We start from the raw sequence: 8,394 nt of genomic DNA, 5'->3' as shown, positions 1-8,394 counted from the left end.
AAGACCAGACCCGGGGGAATTGCTCAGGGCTATCTGCAAATTGCGATAGTGAAGGGCTTTACGACATGCGCTATTTCCCTTGTCTACCGCCTTCCTCACACATCTCTGTCACCGAAAATGAAATGAAATCTATGGTCCACATGGACGAAAGTCTCACAAATTTCCTATACCGCAAGAAACAATTGGAACGCGTGCACTTTGGCATCTGTGTAAAAGTTATGGACGAAATTCGCACGAATTTCCCCTACGATATGAAATAATTGGAGCGCGTGCAACTTTGGCATCACAAAAAGTCGGACTGCTTTTCTTTTGAAGGAAGGAAAGCTGAGAAGACAACTCTCGCGTTTGGCTTTCTGTTTCATTGGATTCACTTCATCTCGCTCTGATTTCTATCTATCCAATATCAAATACCACTTCTAATGGCATCTTCTTCCTCCATGGCCTCTCCTTCTTCGGCTCCCTATCCCCGCTATGACGTTTTTCTCAACCATCGCGGGCCTGATGTTAAGGCCACTTTTGCCAAGGATCTCTATCATCGCCTTACTTGCTCTGGATTGCAAGTATTTTTGGACGACCCAGAAATGAAGGCTGGATGCGACATTTTCCCGCAAATAGAAGCAGCTATTGGAGTCGCCTCTGTCCATGTCGCCATATTCTCTCCACGTTATGCAGAGTCCAAATGGTGCCTCGAAGAACTCGTCCTCATAGTTACTTCCATGGAGTCGAGGGCTGCTGTTATTCTTCCAGTGTTTTACAACGTAAACCCTTCTGAACTCCAGCATGCAGGAAGATACACGGAAGCCCTTTGCATCCACGAAGAGAAGAAGCGATATGATTTGCAGACCATTCAGAAATGGAGAGACGCTCTTCGTCGTGTGGCGAAAATAAGCGGCTTTGATTTGGATGCCTTTAAGGGGTAAGCATCTGCCACTATCCCAATCTGTAATTTGTATTTTGTTTGCTTGATAGTTACATAACAGCTTAGTTAGGGTTTTCTCAGTTCTTATCTTACTTCTCAATGATTATTCAGCAACGATGAAGAGCTCTTGGAGAAGGTCATAGAGACCGTGCTGGAAAAGGTTCCAAAACCACCGTCGGATGTGGCAAAATTTCCAACGGGTTTAGAAGAAAAAATGCAAGAGCTTCAAACTACAGTTGAAAAAGGGCGCCCGGAGGTCAAAGTTGTGGGGATCGTGGGTGCTGGTGGAATCGGAAAAACCACGCTTGCCAAAGAGTATTTTAATCGTCATAGATCAGAATATGGACCATCTTCCTTTCTGTTCGATGTGCGGGAAAAGGCAGCCAGAAAGTCTTTACATTCTCTACAGATTAAGCTAATTGAGGACCTGAAAGGTGTAACTATCAAAATTGAGCGGTGGGACGAAGGTAAAGGGCAATTTAAAAAGCATCTCTCAGCTTGTCAAGTTCTTGTAATATTAGATGATGTAGACCATTTAGATCAACTAGATGCCTTCTTGCCAATTAAGGATGTTGTTCATCCAAGGAGTTTGATCCTGTTTACAAGTCGTGACAAGGGTTTACTTATAAGAGCAGGAATTGCAAAGTCATCCATCTATCACCTTAGGGGGCTCAATAGTATACACTCCCGACAGCTTTTCTGCCCGCATGCCTTCTCTCAGTTAGATCCACCGCCAAAATATGAAAATTTGGTAGATGGATTTTTAAAGGCCTGCGATGGATTACCGCTATCGCTGAAAGTAATTGGGTCTCGTCTTTATGGCGAAGATGACCAATGTCTTTGGCAGGAGGTACTGGATGGACTTAGCCAAACACTACCTGCTGACATAGAGGCAAAACTTAGAATTAGTTATGACTCCCTGAGTGAAAAGGAGCAGCAAATATTTTTAGATATCGCTTGTTTTGCAATAGGAGAAGATATGGATAAGTGGATAAAAATATGGAACGGATCAGGTTGGCAAGGTTTGTCAGGCTTCAGAAATCTCCAGTACAAATGCCTTGTAGAGGTTCACATGCCAACACTGGAGCAGTGCCAGCCCTATTATGTTCATACTACTACTAGTTTTGACTTCAGCGCTGACATATTCTGTAAAGATAAAGAAATAAGAATGCATGATCACCTCAGGGACTTGGGGAGACATATTGCCGATACTGAAGTGCACTCGCATCGTGTTTGGAATTCCGGAGAGAGACTTCGTGATCTGTTGGAAGAATCACCATCTGTAAGTGCTTCGTTCTTTTGAATATGTTAGCAACTTCCAAGATTTCCTATTCCAAGTAAGCCCACTTTTAAAAATGCTATACTATCTATTGTTTTTGTAATCCGAATAGGTAAATCCAGAAGTGCGCGGAATTTGCAGCAAGGAGTTGTTGTCATTGAATGAAGCACAAGTGTCGCGGATCAGGAAATTACAACTTATGAACACTCGAAGCGATTATGTTGAACACATCTTACCTTCGGTGCGCTCACCAAAGCTCGTATGGCTTCGATGGAAGGAGTGTCCCTTCGATTCCCTGCCTTCTTGGATTCCAATGCAGGATTTAAGAGTTTTAGAAGTGTCCGGAAGACAATTAGAAAGATTGTGGGAGGAACAGCAGGTACGTAGATGTAGCTGTAGTAATTTACAATTGAGAATCAGTATGAGAATCAGAATGATGATGGATGTGTGAACAATGCAGGTGCCTTTGCAGCTGGAGGAATTGACTATCGAGTCTGCACTTTCAGAGCTTCCAAAGTCAATAGGACAGTTGAAGCGCCTTCAAAAGATTGTACTGCGCCTGTCTTATTATTCGCGGGAGATCTAATAGCATTGCCAGAAGAATTTTACGATCTTTGCTCGTTGAAATATCTAATAGTAAAAAATTGCAGAAGTTTCACCGGCTTTGGAGATTTGGGTAAATTGACAAATCTCCAACACATCTACTTGGAAGGATGTGAGAATTTCAAATATCTTCCAAATTCCTTGGGGAACTTGTCAAATCTCCAATATCTCAGTCTGCAGGGGTGTAAGAGGTTGAATTATCTTCCAGATTCCCTTGGGAATTTGTCAAATCTCGAATATCTCGATCTGAGTGAGTGTGAAAGTTTGCTTAATCTCACAGATTCCTTGGGGAATTTGTCAAATCTCCAATTTCTCCGTCTGTCTTCTTGTAAAAAATTAAAGATGCTTCCAGATTCTCTGTGGAATTTGAGAAATCTCCGATGTCTACATATCAAGATATGCCCAAAGTTGGAGACGCTTCCAGGTTCTTCGAAGATGCTTTCAACAAATATTCAGGAGATCAATCTGCATGGATGTACAAGTTTGAAGATGCTACCAGACTCCTTAGGGAGTCTCACAAATCTCCGACACATCTGTTTAAATTATTGTGATAGTTTGGAGATGCTTCCAGACTCTTTCGGGAATTTGACAAATCTCCTAGACATTAGTCTGGTTGCGTGCAAGAGTTTGAAGAGGATTCCAAACTCCTTAACAAATGTGAATCTCCAACTCATCAATTTAGCTTACTGTACAAGTTTGGAGATGCTTCCAGAGTCCTTTGGGAATTTCACAAGCCTCCAAAAGATCTATCTGAGTGGGTGCACATGTTTGGAGATGCTTCCAGATTCTTTTGGAAATCTGACAAGCCTCCAAGAGATCGATCTAAGTGGGTGCACAAGGTTGAAAATGCTTCCAGAGTCCTTTGGAAATCTGACAAGCCTCCAAGAGATCTATCTGAGTGGGTGCAAAAATTTGAAGATGCTTCCAACTTCATTTTGGAATCTATCACAACTTAAACATCTGCATTTGTGCTCAAGTATGACCATTTCCAGTGAAACACTTGGAAATATAATCAGCCTTGAATGGTTAGATGGGGACGACTATTGTCTCCGAAAGGATTCATCGCTTCCCCAAGTTGTACGTCAACCGTGCTTGGAAAGGATGACTTTGCTGGGTACAAACTTGAAAGAGTTACCGAGTGATATTATTGCAGGGCTAAGCAATTTGGAACTCCTGAAGTTAAGAAGCCCTTCGCTGGAAGTGCTTCCACCTTCGTTCGGTTACCTGAAGAGTTTGAAGGAACTGTGTTTGTATGGATGCCAGAAATTGCAGTGTCTGCCCGAGTCCATTGGACTGTTGACTCAGTTGACAGAGTTGAGCATAGGTGAATGTGGAATACAATACTTACCACCAGCTGTCATGAAGCTGAACAATCTGGAGAAGTTAAGAATATGGCTATGTCCTTTACGGGAACTTCCGTTTAAAAAGGAGGATGTAGGAGGAGTAGGAGGAGTGAAGTTGAATGAATTGGATTCTTCTTCCGCTGAGAAAGGTATGATGGTTAAGCTAGAGGAGTTATGTCTTTTAAAGACAGAAATACGGGAGATATCCTTTCCGGAAGGTGTTTGTCCCAACCTTCGCAATCTCAACATCTCTTGTTGCAGTGATCTAGTGCAGGTTGGGGCATTGCCCGTAACACTCAAAGAAATGGGCTTGATTTCTTGTAATGCACTGAGGAAGATAGGACGGCTTGATGGTCTCGTGGAGCTTCACAGGCTGATAATAAAAGGGTGTCCTGTAGAAGTGGATGAGCTGCTGCTTCCAGCTCAAACACTGAAATATCAAAAGCTGTTTACTTTCGGCGACATTTCCAAGGAAGACCGTGATGCAGAGCAGGTAGAGTGTCGTGCAGCGAAGGATATCTTTAGAAGTATTCGTAGTAGTCGTTGTCACTCGTGGCAGAGGATGTTGAGATTCGAATAGAGGCATTGGAGAAGGCTGCTGCTTCCAGCTCAAACATTGGAATATCAAAAGCTGGTTACTTTCGGCAACATTTCCAAGGAAAAGCGTAATGCAGAGCGGGTAGCGTGTGATGCACAGGTGAATATCTCTAGAAGAATTCCTAGTCGTTGTAAGAGGATGTACAGCTTCGAGGGTCGGAGCTAACCAGCCATATATTGGGTATTTAATGTTTTTAGAGCAATTTGCAACTTAGCTCGATAACAGGGGAGGGGTAAATATTATTTAATGTCGAATTTAACTGCTCTCGTGTTATCGCGTTAAATCTCGTGCTGCTCTGAGAGCATTAAATACCCAATATATGACTGGTTAGCTCTTTCCCAGCTTTAAGTAGAGACATGTGCAGTGGAGGATTATTTCTTTGGGCTTTTATTTCTGGGATTTTGTTATTGGTTTAATAATATTGCTATTTATGCCAAGTGGATGACTTTTTTCAACTTTTAGTTGAGGTCTGGCCTGTTCCTCGTGATCAACATTTTCGCATTTAGTATATTTTTCAAAGATATACATCATTTTACTTTTGGAATTTTAAATTTGTTTTATAATATTTATAATTTTATACACTAATAGAATAGCATGGAGATGAGTTTGCACATCGTAATCGACATATTTTTTAGTTACAAACTTCTACTTGTATCATTTTATCCGAACTTTAATTATTTTTATTAAATTTTAATATATTAATTTTATTATTTATTAGATTAATATTTTTTAAAATAATTAATTATTAAATATTTATATATAAAATAATTTTAATTTTAAAATGTATATTTATAATTATTAATTATAGAAATATTTATAATATTACAAAATATTATTAAAGTTTGTATTTTAATAAATATAAATAATAATATTATTAAATAATTTAAGAAAAAACAAAAGTAATTTGAAATTTTCATTAAACATATTTCCATTGTATATAGTTCCATTCTATGTAAATTTTTTAAGGTTAGATTATGTATTTAATTTTTTAAAGTTAGATTATGTATCTAAATTTTTTTAAGTTAGATTTTATATATAATTTATAGAGAAAGTTATTTGGTGTGTGTTTTTGTTTTAAATTATTAAAGTAAATAGAAGTTAGTTTAGGATTTACAATTCACTTTTCTACACAATTGTTGAAAATGAAAATCTTATTTTAATAACTATATATATTTAATAAAACTTTATTTTTATTTTGTAATAAAAAATTAATATTAGTATTTAGGAAATTTTATTATATAAATTTATAACTATTTATATTTATAATTTATAATTTTTTTAATTATATATATAAATAATAAAGAAGATGTGTCTTACATAATTAAAAATTTAAGTTATTTATGAGGTGTAAATTAGTTGGTTTGAGTGGGGTTTGGTCTCTATTAGATTTGAGGTTCAAATGTCATAAGGAAGAGTTGAGGATGAAAACCACTTTTGGGGAATTAAACTATTATAAAAAATATTTAATTGAAATCAAACATATCTTGATAATACCATTTCATAACCCTTAATATTTTATAATTCATGATGTTTTATAATTCATTTTTACATTGAATCCATTTCCATACCATTCTACCAAAAATTTTGTGACCAAATGTTTATAAATTCATCATAATATTTTCCACAAAGATTCATTTGTGTTCTTTAAAATGTAGTCCTATTAAATATATAAGACTTTTTGGAGATAAATCGAGCATTTCACGTTCATTTAGATTCATTTTAAAAACTTAGCTAGGAACTATTTTTTTTTTAACTTTTTCAAAATTTAGGTGTGGAGATGATTTGGAAATAGAGTGTAAATACCAATATCTTGTTAAATTATGCAACTACAGTGAAATTCCACATTGGACAACTCATTTCATGGTGATAATGATTGCTTTGAATTCCTCTTTCTGAGAGGACCAAAATCAACCTAAATATCATCTAATTTAGATAAGGGAAAGTGTATTTTTGAATTATAAGCCCACATGTGCTTATTTAATCAAGTTAGCCCTAAAGCAAAGTGGACACCCTTGTTAGCCTATAAACACAAGTTACCTCTACCTCATTTGGACATCATCATGAGGCACTCTGCTATTCTCTTTCTTGGTTTTGGCTCACACAATTCCGAGGCACGTCTGCAGAGGAATGGGCTTGCTCGAAGATGAAATTGCAGGGTTTGAAGCTTACATCTCTGTTTTAGGATTTTGGGCCTTAGTCGCAGACATGATACAGGAAGAACTCAACCACAGTCGCTCATTGGACGACTCATCCATGCAATTGAAGCATCTTAGTTGCACACACAATACATCCTCCATGCAATTGGAATCTAGGGTTTCAGAATCACAATCGCTAGCTTTGTAAAGGCTGACTTTGACCACAATCATTGGATTACAAGTTCAAGGGAGTGACTAGAACCTCCCAGTCGCATGCATGACTCCTCTTCCATGCGACCAAGATCTAAATGTTTCTTTTCAGTTATCCGAATTTTTTTCTTATTACTCACAGTGTTCGGTAGTTGACCGCGGATAGTGACAGTTCATTACAGGCTTCAGAATCAGGGTTTTCAGTATGAGCATTGTTGGGTCCATTTCATAGTTTTTGTTTAGTTGATTTTTTTGCTAGATAGTTGTATGGATGAAGATATGGATCATTGTACTCTCTTTTTCTGAATCATTCAATGATAATCTAATAAGAAGAAGAATTTGAAAGGGTTTTCCCATAGTGGGTTTTGCCCTGGCTTCCAATCAATCCTGGTGTCTCTATGTGTGAATGGTTTTCTTCTATTATTCCTTTATGTTCCACTGCATTGATGAAGATGTTATTGTTCTTTCTACATAGTTTCAGATGTTGTTGAATAGTGATGTAAATTGTAATAATTTATGATATTATGGCGTGAATTTAATGTGTAAATGAAGAAATGCAATTATCAAAGCAAAGAACAATATAGCCCTAAGAAAAATTAACATGGTATCAGAGTTGGGTTGAAGAAAAGTCATGAGGATAACCCCTATGAAGACACCTTTGATGGAAGCAAGAGAGGATGGAGGAGACCTAAGAGAATTTTAGGGTTTTAAGGAAACCCAAGGAAATTTGATTATTAGGATTTGATTGATGTTATGAGGTTAGGGTTTGAAATAAACCCTGGTTTATGGCAAATATTTGAGATATTAAATATATAAACCCTAACATGGTCAATGTGAATATGCTCAAGCACTTGTAATAGATTTGATGAATTCCTAGATGTGATAGTTTCTATTAGGCATGGTCGTTGATGAAGTTGATGAATATATATTGAAGGAAGCAAGTGGACAATGGAAAGTGATGGCTCCTGAAGGCTGTTTCAAGAGGGAGATGACCACCTCTCCTTGAAGATATATATTTTTCGATTTATGATGTTCCTTTATGTCATTTTTATTTAGATTGTTGAAAATGCAATGAGAAAATCTAGTTTTGACTTTGCCTTGGTCAAACTAGATCAGAATTTGAATTTTTATCTCAGCAAAATACTTGGTGGTAGTTAACCGAGGTGACATGACACTCGTAACTCAGTTAACTCATTTAATTCAAGTTGGAGACACTTGAGTTCAATTTAGTATGATTGGTTGCTTATTTCTAGCAATCTATTCCAATTAAATTAAGTCAAGATCAGTTAAACTAGCTCCAACTGTAA

General features: G+C 37.2%; 1 pseudogene across 1 annotated transcript; it reads left to right on the top strand.

Annotated features, from left to right (window-relative positions):
• The first annotated feature begins 201 nt into the window (after positions 1-201).
• Positions 202-5,133, top strand: LOC149217827 (disease resistance protein RML1A-like; annotated as a pseudogene). The gene is made up of 3 exons (XR_016251290.1): positions 202-916; positions 1,031-2,201; positions 2,311-5,133. The product of XR_016251290.1 is annotated as a disease resistance protein RML1A-like (transcript).
• Positions 5,134-8,394: the final 3,261 nt, after the last annotated feature.

The sequence above is a fragment of the Pinus tabuliformis genome, chromosome 1_1 (genome assembly GCF_031772625.1).
Source record: "Pinus tabuliformis cultivar Carrire ecotype Pingquan chromosome 1_1, CPIR1, whole genome shotgun sequence".
NCBI lineage: Eukaryota > Viridiplantae > Streptophyta > Pinopsida > Pinales > Pinaceae > Pinus > Pinus tabuliformis.
The sequence above is the reverse complement of the archived record's forward strand: the minus strand, read 5'-3'. Positions and strand labels throughout refer to the sequence as shown.